The sequence below is a fragment of the Cryptomeria japonica genome, chromosome 6 (assembly GCF_030272615.1).
Source record: "Cryptomeria japonica chromosome 6, Sugi_1.0, whole genome shotgun sequence".
Lineage (NCBI taxonomy): Eukaryota > Viridiplantae > Streptophyta > Pinopsida > Cupressales > Cupressaceae > Cryptomeria > Cryptomeria japonica.
The window spans coordinates 54216929-54230782 of record NC_081410.1 but is presented as its reverse complement, the minus strand read 5'-3'; positions in this window follow the sequence as shown (position 1 = coordinate 54230782).

Genomic DNA, 13854 nt, shown 5'->3' with positions numbered 1-13854 from the left:
CTTGGAGCCCTAGTATTGGATCTGACCGACATTGTGGACCTGAGATGTATAACTCAGGGGGAATTCAAGTGCTTATGATGTAGAGCCGATATGCTTGAACTTGTGAGGTACTAACTACCTAAAATACAAATGATGGAAATTATTGTAGGAATACCCAGAAGAATTTCATGGTTAAGGGTATCTGCTTGTCATTTGGTTGGTTGTATTCATAGTACAATCGCATTTGATTCTAAAGAAATTTAGGATCAAATGGGAGGTGATGCAGTTTGACTGACAGGTAAGTAGTATTCACTGACACACCATTCTAAAATTGAGTGCTTTAACAAATAGCATTAGATTTGCATCCTCAATTGGTGTCAATTGATGGTTGAGTCCTCCATCTCAAGTGTTGTGACTTGAGAATACGTAACAAGTGGTATCAAAGGAGGAGATGCATCTGGTAAAGAAAAAGGGGGAAAAATAATTATGTCAATGATGGAAAAATATGAGGAATGATATCCTGACAGTGCCCTTTGCCATTGTTGTCAAAGGGGGAGAAATTTTTTGTAGTATACCGCATACTACATGTGTGAAAATCCATGGATTATACAAAGGGGAAGATTTGGATCACACAAAGGAGGTGAAAGACTATTTAGTATGTCAGATACTACATGTATTGACATCAATGCCAAAGGGGGAGATTGTTGGCATTCTATTGTCATTGATGTCAACTGGTATAGGATGTTTACTGGTATAAGATATGGATGTGCAACACTGCTATGGATGAATAAATGATGATATATCTTTGATATCACCTTGTGTTGTAGGACATCAGTAAGGTAAGGGAGAAAGTGTCATTCAGATGAATGACCACTGGAGTCACTAGTACACAAGTTAGTGTTTGACTTGTGTGGATGAAATGGAGAAGTTATTGGTACAATGTATCACCGGTAAGGAGAGTATGTCAACTGGTAAGTGAAGTGTTGACAATGAGCATGATGCTTGGATGCTGTTTATGATGAAGAGGTAGAATGCTACCTAAATAACATCAACACCGGAGGAGAAGGATGAATAGGTCACTGGTATGATGTGTGGATGTAGATCAATAGGACTCCCACTGGATGAAGATGTAGTCACCATGAGAAGAGGTGACTGACAGTGAATGTGCCCACACTAGATCACATGTGCATGTTTGAAGATATGTTGCACAAATAGGAAAGCCACATGAGTGCATTGCAGGATGTAGATGACAAGGAATCACTACCACTGGTAAGTGGAGCTTATCTCCTATTATGAAAAGTGTGCATCATAGTTCTATGAGATAAGGTAGAAGAGGTAAAGGCAGGTGATTGAAGACTCACACCGGATCTACCCGTGAATCAAAGGAATGCCTCAAGTGCATAAAATCATAGATATACACTGGACCGACAAAGAAGAAATCTTGAGTCATCAAAACTGATGAAGTGTGATGGGTTTGTCACTTTGCCAAACTGGTTGAGATATGGTCTAAGCTAATCAGGAAGAAGGCAAGGTTGAGCAGATGCAGATAGAGGAAAATGGCCAGATTGAAGATGGAGTCTGTGGATGTCATCAAGAGGGTTTACCAATATGAATATCCACCGGTATTATGCACCAAGTGCAGATGCAAAAGATTCCCATCCGATGAAGATGTGCACAAGGTAGGATTAGCAAGAGTGCTGATCGGTTGAGTGTTCCAAGAGAAGCAGAGTGAAAGGATGATGACAAACCAGTTTGAGGGTTTAACCAACAAGGTTAGTGAACCCATAGAAAGGAAGGACCGATTGTGTGTTGATTGTTGGTGACTGAGTCTAGCCGACACAGAGGTCTAAGATGAGATGGATACCGACAGGGATGCCACGTGGAGTTGAAGTGGCAAGCTCGTAGAGTTCGGTGAAGTATCATGTAGGGATAGGTGTTTCTACAGGTGTGCATTTAATATGGAGCATGTGATTTGTGGATCGGATCAGAGAAGTGTAGGTCAAGGAAGAGTGAACGACATAGAAAGATCAGGGAGTTGTTGGTACCTGAATCGAAGCAAGGAAATTAGATTGCATGAGGACTTTGAGAAGGAAACAACTAAGGTATTTATGGCATTTTCACAGATGTAGGTCGATATACAAGGTTGTGTTTGCTAAGTTTAGAAAATGTGTATTGGAAGACACATTAATGGTGATGATGTGAAGATAGTTTTCTTGGATATCAGATCGAATGAGATTTGATTGGATTTGGTTTTCCTTGAGGATGATGAGGAAGCCCTAACCGCTTGAAATTTGAATAGGCTTTTGATAGGAAGACTGGGCTATAAATATGCAAGCCAAAGATATTGTTTAGTGCTTCTAAAATGGAGAGTATTGTTGTTCCATGTAAAGAAAAATCAGTCAAGTGCTCATCAAGGAGAGATAGAAGAGATTGAGTGTGAGGGAGAACTAGGTTGAAGTGTTCAACCAACAAGTGTGAGAAAACCAACAGTGATCATACCGATAGTGAAAAAGTGCAGAAGACTGCAGAGTAGGCAAGCATAGAACCGATAGAGTGTAGTTCAAGTGAAGAGCAGCAGAGCAACAAAGAGAAGAGAGAACCGATAGAGTGAGAGCCGATAGTGAACTGGATAGAAGATCCAACAGAGAGATTTGAAGAAGAGTTACAAAATCCATTTGTAACAAGAAGATAACTTTGGTATCAAGATATGTTTTTGTATTCACTGAGTTGTAGCTTGGTGTAGGAGTTATAGCTCCTTGGGTTGGTGCCCTAAATTAGGGGTTGGTGCTCCTTTGGGTTGGTGCCCATAAACTATAGGAGTGGTAATCCTTGGGTTGGTTCCCTAAATTTTGTAACCAATGTGTTTCATTGTGAGGCTGGATTGGAGTAGTAGACTCCGGCAACATTTCTCACCAAGGTTTTTCCCATCTTGGGTTTTCCTCGTATATGCTGGTGTTATGTGATGCCCTTCTTGTGTGAATGCATTTGTGTTTAGTCTCCTCACTAACCAGTAAGTCTTCTTTGAGTAAGATCTTATAACCAGTATGCTCACATAGGATAGTTAAAGGGAAAAGTTTGAGAACCACTGATTCACCCCCTTCTCAGTGGTGCATTGTGTCTAACAGTATCTGCACATGAAACAAACACATTTGATAAACATGGTATCTGTTGTTATCTCATGGCACCTTATTGATCCCTCTGATATCTATTTTTTGACTGTAGGCATATGTTTTGATATCCTTATGTAGATGAACTATATTTCTATTGAGTTTGGGTATGAAAGTATGATTATCCTCATTTCTCTAACATCATTTTTCTAAATCTCTTGTAGGTACTCTTGGAATGTGAACAAAAGAAGCTGTTGTGGATGACTAGTTGTGGCTCGACAACTTTCTCAAGTTTAGACTTGTCATTCTAGGCAATGACAGGTTACCCTATTCTCATACTCTTTTCTTCTTCTGTTGTATAGTTTATTTTCATAATGGTATGAAAATATTTGTTTATAGTTTTAGTTTCAGCTATTCCCACAGCTTGTGTGGGAACCCATGAACATTTATTATAATACAAAAGTTATTTATATCCAATCTTGTGGTGTTATTTGCTTGAAATACTTGCATATGTGAGATGAAATTCAACTTTAAACCATACTGTGCAAAACAAGAACTTGTAAAAAGTTTTTTGTGTACCCTTCTTCAAAATGCACTGTGTAAGGCCTGTAATAGGCCACCAAATTTAGCTATAGAGAAATTTGGTAACAATTACAATTGGGAATGCACATGCATTCAAGAACACTGCCTAGATCTTACTGCTCAAATAAGAAACCTAGAAAGGCTACAACCTTTAGAGAAGTCTCACTACCTTACACGAAGTCTCACTGACTTACAAAAGCCTTCAGACAATAATCCAGATTACATGAAATGTGAAAATACCATCTCCATATGCCTAAGTATAGTTTTGGTTAAGAACACAGTCTCCTCTTCAATACTTCTCTTCTCTCCTTCACACTTCCGAATATCAAATCACTTGCACGCACATCCAACTTGATCATACAAACTCTCAAAGATCGTAAACATTCATAAACACACATCTTACATGATTATTAAATTTATTTATACAAGTCATCGACCTATATTTCAAGGTCGGCTAAACCCTCAATACAAATTACAAGATAATAACCTCACACACTAAAACAATACATGAAAACCAAAACAATGTCGGCTAAGACATAGTATGTGTTGGCATATGTTGAACCGGTACGATGATAATGTATGTTGTCATTGATGTCAATAAGTGCAGGTGAACCAGTATGAAGATTGGAAGAAGTTGTTATTGATGTTCAAGTAGGAGAACCGGTATGAAGGGATGAAGTGGACTGATGTTAGGGTTTCACTAAGTGTGACTACGGGTTGGTAGTCTCAGCTCTAGGGTTTCTGGTTTGGCAATCTAGCTTGTGCGATGCAACCGGTGACATTCTGTGATGAGTTAGCTAAGAGATAAGGATGAGATCGAGATGCCAAGTCACTTTTGTGCACATGAAGGATTTCCTCGAGGATATTGCATGTGAAGATCGATTGCATTAAATGTCTACCTTGAGAATGAACATTCTTCTTAGTGGTATGTGAAGAGAGCATGATGGGTTACTGATTTCCATATGCGGTGAAGATTGGATGATGCAAAATGACTTGTGATCTGTTTGAGATTATTTTATTCTATGCAAAGTGTTTGAACGGTCAGGATTGGACCGCTTGTAATTGTAAACCTAAAATGTTTAGGGTTTAGGGTTTATGCTACCGATCTAATTGTTGTCTATAAGGTTGATGATGTTTGTTATTGTTTGTATTGGCAAATGTTGTGTTTGTATCCAAGTGATGAGATTCTTGCCAGACCAGTGAGTGGAAAACTGCAGAGTGTGATTGCAGAGTAGAGGAGCTGAAAAGGATCTACCTTAGCAAGTAGTGTTGTTATCTAATCAAAGCTTTACCTGTTGTATTCTAACCATTTCAATAGTAGGAAAATCCCTTTACTGGGTAGCTTTAACAGGGTATATAGCCATCCTTTAACCGGGTGATCTTTAATAGGATCAGTTCCTAACAGAACCTAGTTATAAATTCTTTAACCGGACTAGGCTCCTAACAAAGGGAGCTTTAGAAGAGTTCAAAAACAAGCTTGTGGGTATTCATCCCCACCATGGTTTTTCCCATTTGGGTTTCCACGTGAAAAATCTATGTGCCATGAGTTGTGCATTTTTCATGTGATGATTGAGCAGTCTTTATTTAGGTGAATATGCATGCAATGCTAATGGTTATGGTATTACTAATACAACACATGCATGAGTATATTGGTGAAGTAGTTATCAAGTGTTGAATGTTATTTGAAGTATTCAGTTTTACTAGTTTAGCTATCTGAAGTCTTACTGTGTTTAACCAGTATTGCCATGGTTAAGTTCAGTGATGAAGACAACCGGTTAGCATTGTTTTAACTCGATAAGTTGTTGAGAAGTTTTTGTATGTACTGATTCACCCCCCCCCCCCCCCCACTCTCAGTACCGATTAGAGTATTTGTTGTTCATCATTATTCATCAATGTGGACCCAAATAATCACTGCAAACATATAACACCTTCAACAATTATGCTTGATCATCTGCAACATGCTACAACCACCAAGAATGTCACATAACACAAAGAACATCACCAGACAAACAAAATATTCAATAACGTGCATAATAATCAATGTGGACCACCAATAGGAATAGAACATGATCTAGAGATATTCACAAGCAATGTGAATTGTACCACAACAACCGCAATAACTCAGATTACCAAAATCATCATCATCTCTCTACTGGAGCTCAAGAACATCATCATAACTGACTGTCAACCTGAAAGATTCGCTTGTGGATTTCCAAATCATGAACCAATCAAATTGAGGACACACATCAACGTCCATAACACATCCCACACATCTGCAACAAAAGATATTACAATTTTGAAACAATACGGAGCACAAACTAGAATACCGAATAACATGAACAACTAAATAACATCCTTAATACTGGATCTCAAAACTTGATTAAAACATCATGTAGACCTCTGAAAATGGGAATGAACCATCTATAGACAACATACGAGAAACACTTTAACTTGCATCAACTCATCTACAACACATAGGCTGATGTAAGACAGGGGTGCGAGAATTGGTCTAATTGTTGTTAAAACCTTAGTTACCCTAACTAACCAAGTCACCATGTGAAAAATGACTAAATTTCTTCCCCACAATGAATTAGAAACTCAAATCACTGACAATATGGAAGGTAATTCAATGATCTATTAAACGCATGATTGTCTAATCAATTTGAATCCATACAACACCATACAAGTGCAAAAACAAAGTAATTGTAGGAAATTGAGCTTCAAATTAGTTGCCAATGATTTCAAATTTGAAATTTACGTTGCAAAAACAGATTTCAGAAATTCAAATTTTGGAATTCACATAGCATCCTATTTTCAACCGTTGCTTATACAATTTATACCAAATTCCTGTAGTTTCCCGCAGTCACAACAGACCTTTGGGCTACATGACTATTTGACTCCCAAATTTTGCAAAATCACTTTGACACTGACATCGGAATAACAATCCCAAACTGACAAATCAATGTTGGACACTGACATTAGAATAACAATCCCGAACTGAGGTCTTTATCACCCATCAAAATCACTAGTACTGGCAGAGTAACCATTTTAAGAAATTCAGACAGAGTAACTTATTCTGATGTCCCTATTTCGACATAAGAATACCGAACAAGGCATTTGGATGTCTATCGATATAGCCATCAATAGTCGACTTGACAAAATTTTGCAATCCTGATAGAGTAAACTATCCCGATGACAACTTTTTACAGACTTGCAAATTATGACTCAAAATTTGACATACAGACCTAAAAACATGAAATGACATTACAAATGGTCTCAATAGACCTTATTGAATCAAAATGACATGACCCTTAACTCCTAAGACTCAAACACCTACTAGACATGGTAACAAAACTCTAGGTGTTCCTGCACCATACACCCAAAGAGGAAAAATTTCATGCTCCTGATGAAATGAGATCTACAATTGAGACCCCATGTTGTGCTATATCCTCCTCTGACATCCAGGTGGCATCTTCATTTGGTATTCCTAGCCACTTGACTAGGTGCTCCTTATAAACTTTTCTCCTTGTCCTCTTAACTTCTTTTGATTCCAAAATGGCTTCAAGCTTCATAGGCTAAGAAGGGGGAAGGTCCTTGACCCATTCCATATCAGCATGTTTAGCTCCTTCTTCTCCTTGACCTACAAAATTAGATTCCTTATAGGGATACAAATCTGCTACATTGAATATAGGTGAGATAGAAACCCCCAGTGGGAGTTCAATCTCAAAAGCATTGTTACCATACTTGTGAACCACTTTACATGACCCTATCTTCTTCATCATTAGCTTTGTATGCTTTCCCTTTGGCAATCTCTCCTTCCTCAAATGTGTCAATACTATATCACCCACCTTATATTGTACATCTTTCCTCTTCAAGTTTGCCTTCTGCTTATACTTGTCTACATTCTTCTCAAGTGTCTCCCTGATCTTCTTATGAATTTCATGCATGGCTACTGCAAAGTCTTCACCTTGGGCACTCTTCCTATCCATTCCACTCAAATATCTCAATTCATAGATACCTCTAGGATGCACTCCATAGACAACTTCAAATGCACTCTTCCCTATGCTCCAGTTGATTGAATTATTGTATGTGTACTCTGCTTGTGGTAGGATTAGATCCCATGACTGATTGTGCTTCTTAGTCAAACATCTCAGCAGGTTTTCTAATGACCTATTGACAACCTCAGTCTGCCCATCCGTTCGGGGATGATAGGCAGAACTAAAAGTCAGATTGGTTCCTAGTTTTCTCCACAATGCTCTCCAAAAATGTCCAATAAAATTTGAATCTCTGTCAGGCACAATGGATAATGGCAATCCATGGATCCTTACAATCTCCTTAAAGAATAAGTTTGCAATGTGGGAGGCATAAATGGTTGTTTGCATGCAATGAAATGAGCCATCTTTCTAAACATGTCTACAAATACATACACACTGTCATATCCCCTTGTGGTCCATGGTAGACCCAAAACAAAATCCATACTGATGGCTTCCCATGGTCTATTAGGTATGGATAGATGTTGGTACAACCTTGCATTAGAACTTGACCCCTTTGCTCTCTGACATATACCATAGCCTTCCACAAACCTCTTCACATCTAGGTGTATCTTAGGCTAGTAGTAAAACATTTTGACATGATCCAATGTCTTATCACATCCAAAATGTCCTCCAAGACTGCCACTATGCTTCTCGCTGATCAAATTTTCCCTCACAGAACACTTTGGTACACACAACTGGTCTCTTTTAAACAAAAGGCCACCTTGTAATACATAATCTGCATAGTCACTATGAAAAGAACCCCGTGACTGCTCACAAACAATAGACGCTTCATGAAAGTCTACATCATTCTGATAAATACCTCTTAAGAAATCAATTCCTACGCTTTGAAGTTGCACCTCTTGTATCATCATTTTCCTCCTGCTCAAGGCATCAGCTACCTCGTTAGCCTTCCCTTTCTTGTGCTTTATGGTGAGGGTATAGGACTACAATTTCTCCACCCACTTCATGTGTCGATGACTCAACTTCTCTTGACTATTTAGGAAAATCAAAGCATGGCTATCTATGTATACCACAAACTCCTTGGGCAATAGGTAGGGTCTCCATTTTTTAAGTGCTTGCACCATGGCATATAGCTCCAAATCATAGGATGAATACTTCTTTTTGGCTTCATTCAATTTCTCACTAAATAAAGCTATTGGCTTCCCTTCTTGATTCAACACTACCCCTGTGGCATATCCACTGACATCACACTCTATTATAAATACCTTATTAAAATCAGGTAAAGTAAGGCTAGGTTGATGTGCTACCCTTGTCTTGAGGTACTCAAAACTCTAATCAGACTCCTTGATCCACTGGAATCTGCTTATGTTCTCTCCTTTGATGGTATCTATCATGGGTGCCACAATAGGACTGAAATTCTTGATGAATTTGCGATAGAAGCTTGCTAAACCATGGAAACTTTTGACTTCCCTAATTGATTTAGGTATTGGCCAGTTGATTATGGCCTCTGCTTTTTGTGGATCGATCTTCAAAGTTCCTTTTGAAATCACAAACTCCAAATATAACAACTCATCCTTCATCCATTCACACTTCTTGAGATTGATCGTCAACTTCTCTTCATCCAACCTCCCTAAAACCTTGTCCAAGTGTCTCAAATAGTCTTCCTTTGTCTTGCTAAACACCAATATATCATCTAAATATACCACTATAAACTTGTTTATGAATTCTCTTAGGGCCTCATTCATGAGTCTAATGAATGTGCTAGGGGCATTAGATAGCCCAAAAGGCATGACAAGCCAATTATAAATGTCTTCATTAGTCTTGAAGCCATCTTCCACTCATCCCCCTCTCTGATCCTTATTTGATGATAGCCACTCTTTAAATCAATTTTTTAAAATTACCTTGCTCCGGCCAGACTGTCCATAAGATCTTCAATCCGGTGTATGGGGAATCTATATCTAATGGTTATCTTATTGATAGCACTTGAATCTGTACAAAGCCTCCAATCTCCATCTTTTTGGGGTGCCAAAATAATTGGCACAACACATGGGCTCAAACTCTTTCTAACCAAGCCCTTATCAAGCAATTCTTGGACCTACTTCTTCATCTCCTCATTTTGTTGAGGTGTCATCTTATATGCTGCCTTATTGGGAAGACTTGCACCAGGAATCAGGTCAATATGATGACTCACATCACGGATGGGCAAAAAGGAATTAGGTAATTCCTTCACTACTATAATTTCATACTTATCAAGTAGGGTCTGCACCTCTTTAGGGACTTCCTTACTATCTTTATCTACTACTTATGTTTGATTGGTTTCCCCACAATGGCATATCAACACTCCTCTTCCTCAAGACCCTTCATGAACTTCTTCTCCTTCACCACCATCACACTAGGTACTTCATGGACTGCACTCTCATATTCCTTTAATAGGGTAAGTGTAAATGATACCCCCCCAAGGTTCTTGATGACATAGACATTATTCTACCCATCATGTTGGGCCTCCCTGTCATATTGCCAAGGTCTGCCAAGTAGAAGGTCGCACGCATCCATGGGAATGATATCACACAAAATTTTATCCTCATAAGCACCAATTTTGAACTCTACCCAAGACTGCTCATTGACAAGTACTTGCTAACCTTTATTTAGCCAAGACACCTTATATGGTGTGGTATGAGGGATCCCCTTTAATCCTAATTTTTCTACCATCTATATGAAAACAAAATTATCAGTGGATCCAGAATTAATTACCACCTTACATACCTTTCCTTGTACCTTACATGTGGTTCTAAACAAATATATTCTTTGTGGTGGTTCCTTGATAGTTGGGACTTTGATCAGTGTCCTCATAAGAAAAGATTCTCTAGTCTCAGGTGTTGCTTGCAATGAAGGTGAATTCACACTTTCTACCTATTCCTCATGAACAATTTGTGTCCTCCTTTCTCCTCCATATGATCTTGTACTCACTTTGTTTGGACATTTCCAAGCAAGGTGACCAATTTGGCCACATTGAAAACACTTCCCTAAGAATGTGTTTTATCTCCTTCCTTGGTTTCCAAATCTGCCTCTTTTGTTAGATCTCCTACCCCTGAATCCACCTCTTTGCTCATTGGTTTGTTCTTGCTGACCACTAGTCTCCCCTTGATGCTTTTGGAATTTTGGTCTACCTCCTCCAAAGTTTCCTCTTCCTATATTGTTCTTTCCTCTACCTCTGGCCTATTTCTCTTACCTCCTTTTAACCTTCTCTTATTCTTTTGTGGCCAACTAAAAACATTCCTCTATAATCCTAGGGGTAGTTAGGCTCAACCCATTTACATACCTTTCTATTTTCTGCACTTCATCTTCATGGTGCCCTGCCCTCAGGCTCAATTTATGGAACTCCTCTGTATATGTCATCACATCCATTTCTTTTTGCTTTAAGTTCTGCAACCTCTTAAAATTTTGGACCTCATAATCACCTGGTAGAAATTGGGCCTTCACCTTTGCTACCATTTTGTCCTGAGTGTTAATCTTGGGCTTTCCTCTTCTCATCTTATCTGACTAAGTGTAATTCCACCAAGTCAGTACTGACCCCTTCAACTTAGTCTTGGCCAGCTTCACCTTTTGGTCCTTTGGAACCTCTCTGAAATCAAAATAGTTATCAAGGGCATCTATCCAATCTAGTACCTTCTCATTATCCATCTTTCCACCATACGTTGGCAAGTCTAATTTCATGTCAGAATGGTCTCCTTTGACAGCCTTGAGCACCATCATAAATGTTTTATCTTCCGGCCCCAACTGTTCCTCTTGGGGTACATTTTGGGGAGATTCATTCCCTTGCTCACCTACTTCTTCTTCCTTTGAGTCACTATCGACATTAGCAACCCCGGTTCTCCTCAAATATGCTTCCAATGTTGCTATCCTAACCAACATACCATCTTGGCTCTCCTTGACTGAGCTCACCTCTTTTGTGAGGACTGCATTTCCCTTGGGAGGCATCTTGCCCTTCTCCTTCTATGCAATCACTATTTCCACTCAAACTTCATATACACAAAACTTTCAATCACTATTGTGTCAACTAAACGATATTTCCAATCCTGATAGAGTAAACTATCTCGATGACAACTTTGACAACTTTTTACAACAATCACCCTTTATCGGGTTAACTATCCCGATGACAACAATGACAAGTTTTTACAGACTTGCAAATTATGACTCCAAATTTGACAGTCAGACCTAAAAAAATGAAATGACCTTACAAATGGTCTCAATAGACCTTATTGAATCAAAATGACATAACCCCTAACTCCTAAGACTCAAACACCTACTAGACATGGTAACAAAACTCTAGGTGCTCTTGCACCACGGGATAAACCAACTCATCCAACCAAACTGCAACATTGGAATACACAAAAGAATATGTTGACATCAATGACAATACATCATTCCAATAAGCTTTTGAGCAAAATCCAACAGAAAACCTCACAAAAGAGTGATTGTGAAATTTTTTCTTTTTAAATTGCAAGAGCACTACAATATATTGCCACTTGAAAGATCAATTGATGAAAGCATTAATATATTCTTTGATTACACTATCTACCAAGATTCAAATTTTGTAGAATGAGAAGAAATATATGATGAGAGATCTAACAACTTCAACAAAATGAAATACATAAGAACAAACAAGCTGTTCAACTAAAGAATATCAACTTAATCTTTTATAGAATATATACTCCAAAAAAACAGATACCCTAACTCAGCCAAACAAGGTGAAATTGAAGAATATCAACTTAACATTTAATAAAATATATACTCCTCAATTCTTTATTTGAATTCTATCTTGAACAAATTCAATAAAATCAATACTCTAACTCAACCAAACAAACTGAATCTGAAGAGTATCAACTTCAACTTTTGCAAAATATACATTTCTCAATTCTTAATTGCAGTCCAAAAAATGCTCAGTATATACCAAATATAGGACAATTCAAAAACACTTTTACTAAATCATATATTCCATTCGTCAAATTCGGTTTTATTCTCACACAGTTCTCTACAAAATTAATTGGTTTTAATTTATGATGGGCTATAAAAGCCCATTTATATTAATAAAGACTTTTGGTGTATTCAAGGGTTTTTGTATTCAGCAAAAAAACAAACACAAGGCAACACAACTGGTGTATTCATATTGCTGGGTGTTTGTAAGTGCATACCAACCTGTATTCAGCACTCTAGATTGAAAATCTTTGGTATTAATAAACATTTGGAGGAGCAGTAAACTATGCAAGCTGTTTGTGTTGGTCTGACAGAGCATTACCTGTTTTTCCAATAATATTTACCCATTACTTATCCCTTCTCCTATGAAAACTTCTTCAAAACAAAGCTAAAGCATAATATATCTTAACCAAAAGGAATATACGGCTTAACAAGGTGGCACTATATTTTCTTACAAATAACTGTATAGTGTACAAAACTTATTTATTTTGGATCTTCTTTTAAGATATGCTATCTGTGTGATTATTTTGATATATGGGGTATACAATTTGACAAAATTTTGATATATTTTATATATGAGTTGATTAAATGTTGATTATTTTGATATATGGGGTATATAATTTGACAAAATTTTGATACATTTTATATATGAGTTGACTAAATGTTGATATATTTTATATGTAAGTTGATGATATTTTAAAAATATTATTTTTCATCTTGTTAGTTCCAATAGTTCATACATATTGTAATTCACGACTGTTTTGTCATAGAAATCACACGTTAAATCATATCTCAAGTTCAAACAAACTTTCATCAACATGTTTATTTGATGTGGTCAAGATTGACCAAATGAGAATTGCCATATGTCTTGTATTTCTAAGTTTTGCGCTCTTAATACAATTTTGTTTTGCTGAGAATTGCCAATAAGCCTTGTATTTCTAAGTTTTGTGCTCTTATTATATAAAAACTTATTCTAGAAGACATTAAGATTAACATATTACAAAAACATAAAAACAGATAATTTTATCTTTCACTAAATAATAACTTTATTCTAATCCTATAATCATCTCCTTTTGACCTTTGTCAAACTTACTATTTAGAAAATTCCATGCATAATCTTTATCTCTCCTTATTTATATCACACTATTTCAATCTAACTCTCATACTTATCTGCTTGAATTAAAACCTAGACTTATCTTTATCATACATTCTATTTT